Below are 17,030 nucleotides of genomic sequence, written 5' to 3'. Positions count from 1 at the left end.
GCAAGTGCAAAATAATACCCACAAATAAAGCTAACTTTCTTTTTAACACCTTTATTAAATTATCACTTAAGGCATAATCACACCTACATTAATAGAAAAAAAAATATTAACAATTTTCATTTATATCCATATATGTTTTTCTTTCTTTATAACAACTGTCATTCACTCTAACATTACATAAATAGCTCAGTTCCTGTCTTATCATAAACCTCACTTCTCAGCATTATTCTGCATTCATTGTTCCCACAAATTCCATTTATGTCAATGTAATGTGCTCCTTCCTTTTCTAAAGATCCCACTTTCAGTTATTTTATCTATGTTTATAATATTCAGTCCTTCAAATGCAGTTGGTTTAAATTTTGATAAAAAATACCTTACCTGTATAAAAAACAAAAAGGTCTAAAACATTTTCACTGCTTGTATCTTACTATTATTATTATTATTATCTATAATCAAGAGCTTCCAGTTTCTCAGTTTTTGTATTATTTTTTAGTCTCTTCCAGCTTATTCTTAGCTGCCATAACAGAATCTTTTCTACTCCCTACACCAAAATATTTCATCTTACGTCCCCATAAATATGGGTATTACTGAATCAATGCATCTGTGAGTATATAATTTACCATTAGAGCCCTTGTTTTATCTTAATTCATTTTATATCCTGAGAAGACATGAAACTGTCTCAAATGTTCAACACCACCAAAGTATCATTTCCTGGATTTATCAAGTACAAAATAATATCTGCAATAAAACTAACTTTTCTTGATTGCCATATATTCTTGAATTTGTGAATCCCAAATATTCTTTGCCAATGACTATAAATATCACCAACAACACAAAGTCAACAGGGGTAACAAAAACTAAAAATGTAAAAAAAAAACACTAAAACAATCAACAAGTGAATGGAACATAAAGCCTTGGAGCACTTTAGTGCAATACAACTTTAATTACATGATTTTGTCACAATGGACTTCATCAGAATAATAAAAAACAAGATTCAGAACTATTTATACAAGAAAACCTATAAACAGTTCATTATCCAATTAACCAACTGAAATAATTAATAATTATGTTAAAATGTATAAAAAAATAGAAAAACTCTAAAGCTACACAAACTTATAAAAAAATACAAATGTTTAAAATATTTAAATTACTTTAAGCCTATGATTTTTTAGAAAACACTTCATGTTAATAAAGCCATTAATGCCTGGTGAACAATCTGCACCATGTTTTAATTGCCAAAGGGTTTTCTTTTGCACAACTTTGTTCTTAAAGTCTCTCCTCTCAAATCAATTGCTATTTGTTCAACTATCACAAAAATAATTTTCTTAAAATTCTTACAATCTACTGTATGTTTAAATAAGGCATTCTTATCATTTTAACTTTTATTACATATAAATGCTCCTTAATTCTAACCGCAAGACTTCTGGTGGTCATTCATATATAGTAAGCACTACAGTGTGTGCATTTACTAATATCATACCTTTGGACTTAGAGTTAAAAACACCAGTAATTTGAACAGTATAATTCATATGGTCCAAATTTTAAATGGTCTCTCCATAATAAATTGACATACAGAACAGTTGCCACATTTATACATACCCTTAGGTTTAGAAGACAGTTGTCCCATGCTTACAATAGGGGTGGTGTCATTTTGCAAAATATTTTTAAGATTATAAGTGCTTTTAAATGCAAATTTAGGTTCCACACCAACACAGCTCACCAAGTCAAGATTTCCATGTAAAATTTTTCAATTGTTTTGATAATAGAACAAACTTCATGACTATCCACTGTCATGTCTATATTGCAAAACGTGAAATTATTGTCCAACTTATTCCACATAATAGATTTTGTAAATGATTTCAATAAAATGGGGGGATACAACTCATCCCACTTGTTAATAACCTCCTCAACTGTTTTATAAAGTTTATTTATGGTATACCCTCTGCAGCAAATAAGTGATAAATCTGACCTGCTACCTGCTCTTTGAAAACATCATTGTTTGTGATGTCATTCTAGGGCCCTAATATACTGACCTTGATGTTTATTGTTTTAAATAAAATTGGAATTACTGCTATTAAAGCTCAAATAAATATTGCTGAAAATATTCTTTCTATGTATTCTACTATAAAATCTTTTCATACCTTCATTCCATATCAAATTTACATCCAAAAAGCATATGTCAAGACCACATTCACCCACAGTAAATTTGAATAATTTGACTTAGTGTTCATATTTTCTAACAAAGCCATCCCGTCAATATTTGTCAGTCTAATATAATAAATCATCCACAAATCTATTGTAGTATATCACCTTAAATCTATTGGCCATGGCTTTGAAGATTTCATTCTTTGAAACTCATTTTGTTGAAAGTCATAAAAGGCCTTTTCCCCACTGTAGTGTGACCCTGGAGTTAGTATATAAAGTAAAGAGGGATGTGGGGGGGGGCACGGCCCCCACATATAAACATTTTAAACTATACACAGTGATACTTACAAGTGCAATAAATAACTGTTTCCAAAAGAGAATATATAACCAAAATATGTGGGGGGCTTTGCCCCCACACCCCACAATTTGGGGAGCTGTGCCGCCCACCCCCCTTCTTTATATACTAACCCCAGGGTCGCACTACAGTGGGGAAAAGGCCATTTATGACTTTCAACAAAATGAGTTTCAGGCAAGTGAGTTTACAGTGAAGTGAGCTTTCAGTGAAGTGGTCCTAGTAATCTCATTTTCAATCAAGTGAGTTTTCAATCAACAGTAGTAGTCCCATTATGTATATGTATATATATATATATATATATATATATATATATATATATATATATATATATATATATATATATATATATATATATATATATATGTATATATATATATATATATATATATATATATATATATACATATATATATATGTGTGTGTGTGTGTGTGTGTGTGTGTGTGTGTGTGTGTGTGCGTGTATGGGTTCACTACATAATACCTAAATTCCAGAATCCCAAGACTCTGAATACCGATGACGAGAATTTCGAGATTGTCTTGAAAATAGTGAATGGAGATTGCATACAGTACAGAATGGGAACTTTGCCATTCACTCCACTGTAGTGCGATGTTGGAGTTGGTATATTTAAGCTGCAGGGGGTGTGGGGTGCAGGGGGGCTTGCCCCCTGCATAAACATTAGAATAGTTTGTTTTGTGTTTTATTTTTTTTTTAAGTTTGAGATTCCTCAGTCTAGAGATTCTGGTCTTTTGTTTTCAGTGTCTCAGGATTGTGGAATTTCGATATTTAGTAGTGAACCTATATAAATATATATATATATATATATATATATATATATATATATATATATATATATATATATGTATGTGTGTGTATATGTCTATATATATATATATATATATATATATATATATATATATATATATATATATGTTGTTGTTGTATATGTATGATGTATATAAATAAGTGAGGACCGAGAAACAGAAGAAAACAGTAAATTAATGTAAAAAATGTGTGTATATATATATATATATATATATATAGATGAATATAGAACTATATATATATATATATATATATATATGTAGAGAGAGAGAGAGAGATATCTAAATCTATACAGTAGTGGTGGCTGGTGACTTCAGATCAAAGGGCGGCTGCAGGAGACAGCTGAATGGATGGGATCAAGGGGAAGGGGTGTGGTCAACGAGAAAGGGGAGGAGCTTTGCTCAAAACCGCAAAAACTAACTTTAATTAAATACGCTGCCCTGGTTGGCAAACCATCATTATGAGAGTTCAATCAAGACAAAAATAAGTGTAGAAGAATAAAAATATTTCAATGCATTGGCTGCATGACAGCTTACTTAATATCTAGATGGAAACAAAAGGTTGTGAGGCATGAAAAAATAAATTACTTTTTAAATACATTACTGGAATGCCAGTCAAAATCAAGTATAAGAAAAAACAGGAGCACTCGACTCAAACCACTTCTCCTTGCACTGCAGTTCTAATTATAATTTATATTCAGCTTTATTAAAGTACCAAGTAACATGCTGAAAGTAGAAATCTCTGTGATGCCCCCACTTGCAAAAATGTTTCTTATCCAAAAAAGACCTGCTGCCTGACAACTATCTACTTGTTTCATGGGGAAAACATGAAAGTAAAAAATGAAAAGCAAACAAGAAACAAGCTCAAGATACATTGCTTAAAGGATTACTGTACAGGTTATGGACCACACATGATTGGCATTCTGTTTAGTTTATGGGTAAAGTCTGTAGAGATGACTGGAAGTCTCCAACAAGTGTAATGAGCTTTTTAAAATAATGGAATCCTGTCCTTTAATACCCAAGGCTTATACATTATCTAGTCAAGTATTCTCTGCATGGCAACAACAGAAAGGCTTTCAATGTTGGCAATTCTTTAACAGTATGCTTATTAAAGCTTACTTGCATCTTACAATCTCAGACAAGCTTACCTTATGGTCATTAAAGCATTGCTACTTAAACACAGTGCAACAGGCACTTTGAGTAATAAGCATAAATCAACAGTACAAAAATATGACAGAAACCAGACCATTCTGCAAAATCAAGAACAGATGAAAAGCCACTGTAGTACTTGTGTCTACCTTGGATGGGGGGGGGGCACACTGCACATTTACACTGCATAACTACTCCTTGCCTTGCTTGGACACATCCAGAGTCACTACATAGTGGAGTGGGGTGCAACAAGTATGTCACAATTTCAAATGTCTCTGGCTGACTGTGATGGCCCTGACACATTTGTCATACCTCTCAACCTCAGAGCAAGAAATCTGGACAAAGCCATACACAGAAATGGGACAAAGGTCCAAAAATAAGGACAATTTTTAAATATTGCTCTAATAAACTTAGAAAGATAATAGAATAGGTCTTGCATTAGTATGACTTTTCTGAAGGGTATAAATCTGAAACTCAAATGTCTGTCATTATTTTCTAACTTCAGTCTTTAGTGATTTGTCACTAATTTGCCAAATAACACAATTAATGGACCAAATGTGATGCAAAAATATAAAATAGCCAAACAATACAGCTGGGAACCTGTCGAAGAAGGGACACTTTAATATTAGTACTGCTAACTTGAGCAGGTGATAAAATAAAAGAATCTACATGCATTTCAAGTAATCTATAACTTTGATTATTACAGTTATTTCTTAATTGTAAACCCACCATGTTTTCTTCCAAAATTGCTATTTTGCGGAGGGATTATTAGGGGGAAGAGCAACATTTTGAGCCAAAATTGGGGACAGTTGAGAGGTTGGCTATGCCTAATTCTATAAAGCAATTTATTTGCATGTACCTCTCAACCTGTTAATGCAGTAATTCTGAACAAGGCCAAATATATTGGGGGAACATATAAACAGTACTAAAAATTGCTCTTGTATAAATTGAGACAGTTGATAGAATAACAGTTCTTACTTTAGCATGCATTTTTCTGAAGGTTATGAAGTCTGAAACTCAGTGTATCATTATTTAGTGACTTAATTTCTAAATGATTTGCCAGAAAACTACAAATTTTATGAAGAACAAACCAAAAATAAGAAGCAAAAATCTATTCATTCTTTGAAAATCTGGACAGTTGGCAGGTATAGTTCAGCTGGGCCTGTCTGAGTTTGCTGCCCTTCCCCCCTGACAAAATCATGGTTGAATGGAGCCTCTGCAGCCATTCCAATGAACCATTACTTGGCTATTTCACTCCATTTACCATAAACACTAATGTGCATACTGCTTTACTTCTATGATGAGTTGGACTTTATTTGAAAGTTTTATTTTGTATTTTACAGCACAAACACTACGTCATGTACTAAACAAAGCAATGCAGTCTCACAATGAAAACTTAGCATTAAAACTTCTCTGCCCTTGAAACTCACATTCATTGAAACAGCATTGAAACCCACATTCAAAGAAAATACATTTTGCCAGTGTCAGATAAAGATTAATTTTGGGCTGTTTTCAAATCATAGGCCTCTTGCATATGAAACACACATGTGCTCTTTGATACACCTTCCTCATTGTACTAAATTATATTACTTGTACAATATATTACAGTTGTTAGAGGGCATTTTAAATTTGTTTTGAACATTTTTCCAGTAAGCAATGAAACAAAACGCATACACCCATAATGGCAAAACTGCCCAGTTCAGAACATTTATCATAAAAGTCTACTCAGACTTCCACAGTCTACCATTATTAGTAAATATGCATAATTCTACAGTCCACCATTATCAGTAAATATGCACAATTCTACAGTCCACCATTATAAGTAAATATGCACAATTCTACAGTCCACCATTATCAGTAAATATGCACTATTCTACAGTCCATTATCAGTAAATATGCACTATCTCTGAAGAAGTAAAAGTCATCTAAATAATTCCACATTAAAAAAATCTGTAACTAATGAAGAGGTTGCTGCTAGCAAATACCTTTATATTTCATGGTTTCATCGAAAAATAAAGTGTCTTGCCCCTCAGGAATAAATTTCCTATATTACATTAAAAAAATTATAAGCTAGTAATATTGCAAGAGGAAATGGATGGCAAACTGATAACGGACTCATAGTTAGTATCTTCACCAAGGAGAACATTCTCAGTACGGCAGCATCCACCCCTTGTGGGAGTAGAACCCACAGCCTTCTGCATAAAAAGCAAGTACACAACCTGTTGTGCTATTAACAAGGCAAACCAACTTCACTTAAGCAACACTAAACTTCTGTTCCCCTGCAGCTCTCAGCTCCTTGTAAAATCTACTCAATACTCAACTTCGCAGCACAAGAAAACTGGAAAAAGCCAAAATGTATTGGGGGGGGGGTCAAAAGCCCAAAAACCAGGGACACAAACATTGCTTGTATAATCTTGGAAAGTTGCTAGAACAATACATTTTACTGCCAAGGTCCCTTTGCAAAACAGTCAGAGCAACATACCACTACGCCAAATCAGCTGCTTTGTAAAAGAGGAAGACTGAAACTTAAATGGCTATCATTTAATGAATTCAGTTCTTACCATAGCTGTCAACCTCTTAGTACAAAACACCTGGACAAACCCAGTAATGAGGGAATACAACCCTCAAACATATTCAGTGAATTCAGTTCTTGCCATAGCTGTCAACCTTAGCACAAAAAACCTGGACAAAGCCAATAATGGGGGAATACAGTCCCAAAAATAGGGACAAATTTCAAATATTCATCTTATAAACTTAGAAAATTGCTAGAATAAAAGGTTGTGTTACGGTTGTGTTACTATGTATTTTCTGAAGAACATGAAGTCTGAAATTCAAATGCCTGTCAATTTTACTGCTGACAGAACAAAAACAATTTTCAGCAGAGACCCAGGGAGAAATACTGCAGACACGGCTTTGTAAAATGACAGGGCACCAGAGCAAATCCACACAAACACAGGGAGGAGATGCAGACTCCACACAGAAGGCACCCCAGCCAAGAATCAAACCAGAAAACCTATAGCCGTGAGGCAACAATACTACCACTGCACCATCAAATATGCAAAGAATTAAACATTCAGAAACCTGAAGTCTGAAATTCAAATGCCTGTCAATTTTATTTAACATTTGTTAATCAGGACAGTCTGACTTGGAACAAAAAAAAAATTTCAGCAGAGGCCCAGGAAGAAATAATGCAGAAATGTCTTTGTAACATGGGAGGACACAAAAGCAAACCCACACAAACACAGGGAGAAGATACAGACCCCACAAAGAAGGCACCCCAGCCAAGAAGCAAACCTGAGAACCTGCAGCTGTGAGGAAACAATGCTACCACTGCACCATCAAATATCGAGCACTGCAGCATTTACAAACCACAGATATTATGAGGAACAGATCAGATCAAATATGAGGCAAAAATCTGCAATTTTTTTTTTTACAAATGGTGGTGGGTAGGGAATTCAGGTCTTTAACACCTGCATACAAGGTGCAGGGTTCAAGCCGGAGGTATTCCCTACCACACCACCATGAGTCTAACCACCAGTATATTGCACCTGGGGCATTTACACACAGACACACACACACACACACACACACACACACACACACACACACACACACACACACACACACACTTACCTGGTCCTGTAGTAAATCCTAAACGCATCTTCCCCTGACGAGACTACAGCTGAAAACCCGCGCAAACCCGACCCCGCCCGTCGCAAGATCTTCCCCTGCAGCAAACTCCAATCCAGACCCGAGATCCTTCCCCCGAAGAACTCCTGACTGCTGATGTTGCAGTCCGACCCCGATGCGTTTCCCCAGCGAGTTCCCAGGCAGTTTAAAACTGCATAGACTTGTGGGAGTGCTCCTATGTTTCTCAATCAGGACTGCTGCTGAGACAATCTGCGCATGCTCCATGCTCCAGACTGTCTCAGCAGCAGTGCGCATGTGCGAAATTTTTAAATATTTATTTATTTTTATTTTTTTTGTTTGAAGTTGAGGGGGCTGCAGTCTGGCAGTCCAATAGCACGGGCCGTCCCTGTCTATATAGATATAGATATAGATATATATATATATGTATGTATCTATAGGTATATATATATAGATATATATATATATATATATATAGATATATAAATATCTATATATAGATTTTATATATATATATATATATATATATATATATATATATATATATATATATATATATATATATATATATATATATATATATATATATATATATATATATATATATATATTATAGAAACGTCCACTTCGTAATGTCAAGATTTCACAATCTCGAAGTTCTGAATACCGACGCTCAGAACTTTGAGATTGCGGAATCTCAAAAGGAAAAAAAATATATAAACAGCATAACATCAGGAATCAGGTTTTTGCAGACATCCCCCACACCCCCTGCAACTTAAATATACCAACTCCGAGATCACACTATGGTGAAGAGAATGGTAAAGTTCCCATTCCGCACTGTATGGCAGTCTCCATTGACAGTTTTTGAGATTCCCCAATCTCAAAGTTCTGAGCGATGGCATTCAGAACTTCGAGATTGTGAAATCTTGACATTACGAAGTGTATATATATATATATATATATATATATATATATATATATATATATACATATATATATATATATATATATATATATATATATATATATATAGATTCACTTCATAATATCAAAATACTGAAATATCGAATTTCAGTATCTCGAGACCATGAAACTGATTCCACAAAACACCAAAACAAAACCCGAACCCAAAACCGCGAAATTCAAAACACTGAACAAACCGCGCACACTACACCATACATACACCACAACACCCACATCACAACATAAGCAAACAAAACTACACACATACACAACTCATACACACATAAGCAGGGGGGAAAGCCCCCCTGAACCCCCCATGTGAGGGGCTGTGCTCCCCAAACCCCCCCTACTTATATATACTAACTCCGAGATCACACAAACAGGAAACAAAAGCAAACTCACACATGCACATTCTCCAGTCCCTCACACATACATCGAACATATCAGCACACTCACATACACTCTAACTCTCACTCAAAACCCTTACAAAATGCTCACTTACCTGACATAACACCTAGATCCACACATGGCACCATGCACCATCAACACACAATCCCGGACATTATGTAGCGTAAGGCCATAACCGCGAATTCAAGATATTCAAATTCGCGATTATGAACTTTCACTATTGTAAACATTCGGCTTTATAGTCTTGAGATACTGAAATTCAACATTTCAGTATTTCGAGATTATAAAGTGCTTTTATATATATATATATATATATATATATATATATATACATATATATATTATATATATATTATATATATTCCTAATTAACCCTCTTATAATATCAGGGAATATAATTGCTTCCATTGCCCTACTTACAAAATCCCATTTGACGCTATCAAATGCTTTATCTATATGAATACAAACAACAGCAGTATTTACTTATGTTTTTCTTATCTGGATCATCGTAGTTCTGTTAATGTTATCAAATGTTTGCATGCCCTCCATAGAACCACATCAACCAATATCTATTAATGTTGGCAGCATTTATGCTATTCTCTCAGCTAGTATAGACATACACACTTTGTAATTGTGCTTTAAAATTTAAATGGGTATATATGGAGCTGGGTCTGAAGGGTCTTTGCCCTCTTTGGATAGTACAGCCAACACCGCTTTCTTCAAAACCTTCCAGATCTGTCTCACTTTCTTCCCTCCTAACTTTCAATCCTTCATGTGAATACCATCCGTTCCTGTCTGCTGTGCTGATTGGCTATACATCACCATTTTTATCTTTAGCTCTTCCCATCTTGACAATAGTTGTTGAGCCTCATCTTCCTATAACATTGGCATAATTAAGTCATCCATAAATACTTCCATTTGTGCTTTTCCACATTCCTCTGCTCTATATATATTTTCATAAAATTTCCAAAATATCTCATATACATCAGAGGATCTTTGGTTAATTTTTATCAGCTTCCAAAGTTTGGTGACAACCTTTGTGCTTTCTGCTGAAGTCATTGTGCTAATTCTTTTGTCATGTGTAGTACTTATCAAGAAAGAGTTACTTAGAAGCAACATTTCTAAACTCATGCTTACTTTGCAGTTGCCCACCCCCTTCTTGTTCAGTGAGATTCCTTTTATTCTGCGGTACTTAACCTTTGTCGGTCCGTCTAAATAATTTATATTGTCTCTTTCCCATCTCTCTTTCTGTTTTATTTCTAACGTATTTTTATACTCCATTTTCATTTGATTCCACTCACTAGTTATGTCTTCTGAAGGAATTTATGTACCCTAATAATGCTCCAACAATTTCCACTGTCCATTCCTTAAAAGCCTCTTTTTAACATGTAAGTAGGAAAGCGCCAGTGTTTCATTTTTATTTCATCACTGTGATCTTTGTCTTAATCTTCATCAGTGCATTATCCAAAATAGTTATTGGATGTGTGTTAAATATTTAAATAAAATGCACATGCACCTGTAAAATATAAATTGTATCCAGTCTATGCTCGCCCAGTTACTGTACCTTGGAAGATAATCTATAAATTCTGTCTGATGTTCTACTAATGAATTTGCATCTTCGGTAGCAATTATTCTTATATATTTATTTAGGTACCTACCCTATTTTTGATATAGTTGCCATTTAAGATCCCCTATGCACCTTCACTACTGCAAATCAAGTTCCAGTTCTCCAACTGTAATGATATTCCCTACTGAAATCTGATTTTATTTCTCTCAAATTTTTAAACTCCATAATAGCAGTTTTAGTAGAATATAAAAATACATAATGGTATAATCATCCTCCCTTGACAAAAGCCTTATACTACCACAATTCTAGCATTATTGCCTTTTTTCTGTTCCGCCTCTACTGGAGCCCCACTTGTAATCAGTATTACTTCCATTTTCCTTTGCTCCTGCTGAATGTCCATCCTGAAATCCTTTCTTTGTTAAATTTTCATGTTCATTTCTATCCAAATGTGTCTCCTGCAGCATTTCTATTTGCACCCTACATTTCTTAATATAATTCAATACTCTCTGCTTTTTGTCTACATCTGTAAGGCCATTTAGGTCCCATGATAATATGGAAAGAGTGGCCATTATTATAGAAGGCACTTACCCCCCTATTATACATAATAGCTCTTTTGAATCTATATTTCCATTTTTTGTCTTATATGCAGGCAGTGATGTTTGGTAGGCTGCCCTTTAAAGCATTTGAAAGTACAATTGTGTACACTTAAATGTAGATGTTCAAGTGTATTCACCACTGTGCCATAGAAACGCTTGACTGGCCTGACTATCAGAGAATATTTTCCCCTCCACTAGCTGGTGGATGTCCTGTCCAACTTCACTACATTTGGGTATAAAGGGAGTCGGTGGAAGTACTTTCTTGTCCCCAAGTAGGAGCCCCCCAGTATGTCCTTGAGGTCAGGGTTCTGGGACCCTAAATTCCAGAATAAATGTGAAGGAGGAGGGGGCACACTGGCTGAGAAGGTGAATGTCCTAGAGTCTATCCCATAGGCCAGAGGGGAAGGTGAGAGGGAAAAAAACTACAACAGTGAATACACTTGAACATCTACATTAATGGTAGGTGTACACAACTGTATTATGTTCCTCATGTTTCACTGTTGCAGTCCTGACTTGTGGGATGATTCCCATAGCTGAAAGGAGGGTGGATGGAAGGACTAAGGAGAGGCAAGGATGCCCTGCAAAATGGCAGTGGCAAATCCTGCTCTGGACTTGAAAAATGTAGGAAGATGGTAATGTTTGCTGAAGGTATGCATAGAGGACCAAATTGCTGCTACAAACATGTCCTTGGTGACCACCCCTTTAAGAAAAGCAGTAGAGGTAACAGTAGCCCTACTGGTACATGTCCTTACAGAATCAGGAGGCTTCTTACCATAATGGCTGTAGCAAAAGGAGATACAGTGGAAAATCCATTTGGAAATAGTATGTTTAGAAACTGGTCTCCCCTCAGAGCTAAAGACAAAGGCCAATAAAAGTTGGTCTGACTTCCTGACAGTCTTGGTTCTGTCCAACTAGTAACACAGTTGCCTATGCACATCTAAAGAATGAAGGATCCTTTCTTCCTTATTTTGAGGGTTAGGAAAGAATGTAGACAAGTGTATGGTCTGGTTTAAAGTCACCACCTTGAGCATAAAGGAAGGTTAGTCCTAAGAAATATTCTGTCTGGGTGGAAAATGATGAAAGGTTCCACACACATAAGGGCCTGAAGCTCTGACACCCTTCTGGCTGAGGTAATGGCTAGTAGGAAGGTTGTCTTCCAGGTAAGGAATTTTATATCAGCAGAAGCCGCTGGTTCAAAGGGTGGAAGGGTGAGCTTCTCCAGAATGAAACTGAGGTCCCCAGGAAACAGGAAGTTTTCTGGGGGGCCTAATGTAGACAACCCCTCTCAGGAACTGTTTCATGAGAGGATATGAAAAAAGAGGAGGCTGAGAAGGCAGATAGGCAGAAATAGCTGAAGCATTAATTTTTATAGAGAAGTAAGAGAGACCTATTTCAAAAAGGCTAGATAAGTATGATAGGATCAAATGAAACTGAGCTTAATGAGGATTTTATCCCTTTTGTCTACATCAAATAATGAATATAAGACTTCCTAGTGCTAGGTCTCCTGGTTTCTTTTAGAAGGTCCAGGACCTGCTTGTTGAGGAGTAGCCCCTTCCATGGGAACAAGGTATCATCCAAACTTTCAATATGAGTGTGTACAAGTTAGGGTGTATGATTGTACCCCTGTTCTGCATTAACAGGTCCACTTTTTTGTAGTAGCAGACATGTCTTCCTGCTTCCATTTTTTGGCTATGCTGAGAAAAATTTCCTGATGTAGTTGCCACTCGTGGGGGTCTGACAGGCTCTCCTGGTAGGTATTATGCCATGAGGTGCAGGCCTAGGGAGTTTGCTGTTTCCCAAACGTCCATGGCTAGGTGCAAAGATGGTACATGTGGGTCCCCACTTGCTTGTTATTGTACCACATAACTGTGGTATTGTCTGTCTTCACCAGGAAAAAACTCTTGAGTTTCCATTTCTTTTTGAAGTCAGTCTGGCCTTTTTAGACTGCCAACAGTTCTTTTAGGTTAATACATTTGTTTTTGAACTTGGAGTTTCATCTGCCTTGAGTCTGGAAGTTGTAGTAGTCAACACCCCAGGCCATTTATCATGCATTTATTGTCAGAGTTTGGTCCTGAAGGATGAATCTGAAGGGAAGGCCCAGATAGAGGGAGCATGGTTGGAACCACCAGGCAAACTCTTTCCTGAGGCAAGGAAGTAGTTTTACTCTGAAGGTGAGAGACTAAGAATGTTAGCACCACACATCTTTGAGATACTACTGCAGTTTTCTCATATGTAGTCTGGCCAGGGGGATCATGAGGATGCAAAAGGCCATGTATCTCAGGGCCCTGAGATACTCTCTGGCTGTGAGGCATTTCCTGGCCAAGAACTTTTTGAAGTACAGAGCTAGAAAGGTAACCTTGTCTGGAAAGAAGAAAGCTTTCTGAAGAGCCGAGTTCAGTAAAGCACCCAGAAACACAATCTGTTCATCCGGTTTGTTTGAGATTTTTGAGTATTGATGGTGAACCCTACTGAGGGTAGTACATTTTGGGTTTAAAGCAGATCTGCTTTGAGGTTTTCCAGGCTTGTTGCCTGAATAAGGCAATCATTTAAGTAAGGGTAAATCTGAATTGTCTTTGTCCTGCAGAAGGCTATCACCAGGGCTAGACATTATGTAAAAATACTGGGTACAATAAACAAGCCAAAGGGCAGAGTACAGAACTGATAATATTTCATACCTGCTCTGTAGTGCAAGAACCTCCTGTGTGATTCCTATATGGGGATGTGGAGGTTTAAGCCTTTTAGATCTAAGGTTACTATGGAGGCATTGGACAAAATCATGGGCAGTAGTTTTTTCAAAGTTCTAGATTTTTAATTTTGGGACCTGTAAGAATGAGTTGAGCCTTGATAGGTCTAGAATTGGTCTCCAGATACCTCCTTTTCAGGGGACTGGAAAAAGTCTGTAGTAAAGACCTTTTCCTTGTAAAGAGATTGCTACAGGTTCCACACACCCTTGAGTGCACAGAAGCTTTATTTGTGTTAAGGCCTCTGCCTTTTGGTTTGGAGGACCATCTAGGAAGCCTGAGTGAATCATTTGAACTTGTGTTTGTAACCTCTTTGATTGATGTTTAAAACTCACGGATCCCAGGTAATGACAGTCCAGTTCTTGTGGAATAGGGATATCCCCCCAGCTTGGGGGGAGAATAGGGAGGAGGGGTGGGGAAAGGGGTAATGGGGGAAAGGAATGCCATTTAAGAGTCATGATTGCTCCCTGCTAGATTCCTGGGGACAGGATCCCACAGGCCAATTGGTCTCTATTTGCCATTGTCCTGGCCACTAGTGTTGTCTTTGGGTCATTTCTCTACATGGTCTCTTTTGCCTAGGCTTAGCCTTAGGGTCTGGAAAGGAAAAATGTTTGGTTGGGTAATTTCAGATGAAATGAGGAGGGTAGACCTGAAGGAAGTCCTTGACAGTTTGCATGGACTTGGTCTTATCCTCCATTTTCTTAAGCACACCCTCAGCCTTAGGACCAAAAAGAAAGTTTTTGTCCAACAGGGCATCCATGAGACTAGATATGACATGTTCATGAAGGGACAGCTGCCTCAGCCAGGCACATCTTCTAATGACAGATCCTGTAGTTGATGCCCTGATGGAGGCTTCCAAGGTATCATAGCCACAGTGCAGTGAGTGCTTAGCCACTTGAGAGCAGGAGTTGCATAAATCCAGTAATTCCTTTGAGAGGGCCTTATTTTTAAAACTCATCAGTTTTTGTTTCATCTGGTCAAAATGGTTTCCTGGTACTTCACCATATGAAACTGGCAGTTCAAAGCCCTCATGACAAGGATAGTAGAGGTGTATGCTTTCTTTACAAATCTGAACAAGGCTCTTCTTTCCTTGTCTGTTGGTAATGGATTTTTGGAAGACCTAGCTTTTGCTCCCTTAGGGCCCTGCCACATGGGTTCTTAAAAGGTGTTTGTGGAAATCTAGAACCCTGTAAAATCTATCAGGTAAGAGAGTTAAATTGTAAAGAGGAATCCGAGAAGACGTATTCTACCACCTCTAAGACTTGGAGAATGGCAAGGGGTTTATGCTCAGGGAGATTTAGGAATTCCCCAACCCTCTTCTTGGATTGGAGTAGTCCTGGGCTTCCCATTGAATTGCTTCCTCAGGGTATGTAATATTTGCCCAAAGGAAATATCCTCAGAGGGTGTTGCAAGGTTCTCTTCAAAATCAGAATCTCCACAGGAAGCAGTAGATGCAACCTCCTCAAAGGTGGATTCCTCATTATCAAAACCATCCACGGAGTCAAAAGAGTTAGAAAACTCCTGGGGTGGGGTATCCCTCTTTCTTTTACCAGGAGATATTTCAGGGGAACCAAGGGATGCTTCAGGGGGAGAGAGGAATCTGGATCTGACCAAGAAAATCAAATCTTCAGCCAACCTCACTGCGTCTTGTTGGTAGGCCTGACAGTAGGAGCCAGTAGGCCTAGGATGAGGTGAAGTGGGTGTAGCTTTTTTGTGAGAAGCCTTAGGTTTTGGCCTAAGGCCAATCTCTGCACTAAGACCCAGATGAACAACCGACAACCATAAATGGTAGTCAGAGACAATCTTCTGATGACATGAAGAGCCACTGGCAGTTTTAGAGCAGTGATCAGAAGATGGAGCCTGCAAAGCCATCCCAGACTCAACTGATGAGCTAAGTCATTCAGCTGGTAAGGAAGTAGAGGGACCCAGAGGCATATTGGACTTTGAAGGGGTCTTGATAGAGGCCTGTGCCACCAGCTCAGTCACTGAAGGGGGCTGCAAAGGCATCTCACCTTCTTTGACAATCACAAGCTGGGCTGGCCAAGGGCTTCCATGACAGGAAATCTCACAAGTCAGGACTGCAACAGTGAAATACACCCACTCATACCAGTGCTTTTTTATGCACTATACCTTTTGGAGTTTGACTGCAACAGTGAAGCACAAAGAATGCCATATGTTATATTTTCAAGGGTTTTTTTTTTGCTTCAATGAAAACACTCAGAAATATAATGAATAAATGTTCAGAACCCTATCCCATTTTAACTTATAACAAAGACACAAAACTATGTACATTTTCAACAAATGAAATTTACACATCAAATTGGGTCAGTTGCCCCAAACTGATGGCTGCTACCATAAGCAGCACCTAATTTAAAATTAAGGCTACCTGTGATAAAGCACATTACAGGCAGTGTTCCCACTTACATGGATTGTTATATATATATATATATATATATATATTTTTTTTATTTCCCTCTGATAGGTTAAAAATCAGATGGCATGCTTTCAAGCAACTAGGTTTTAGCCCTAAAAATATACAGCTGACCTTTAAGTAAACAAACTAGATTGTACATTGTTCTATTAAATTAAGACTGCTGGGATACTACTACTACTTATTCACTTCCCACAGTTTCAAA

This window comes from Protopterus annectens, chromosome 6.part1 (genome assembly GCF_019279795.1).
Source record: "Protopterus annectens isolate FY-2018-M chromosome 6.part1, PAN1.0, whole genome shotgun sequence".
NCBI lineage: Eukaryota > Metazoa > Chordata > Ceratodontiformes > Protopteridae > Protopterus > Protopterus annectens.
Note: the sequence above shows the minus strand (reverse complement) of the source record.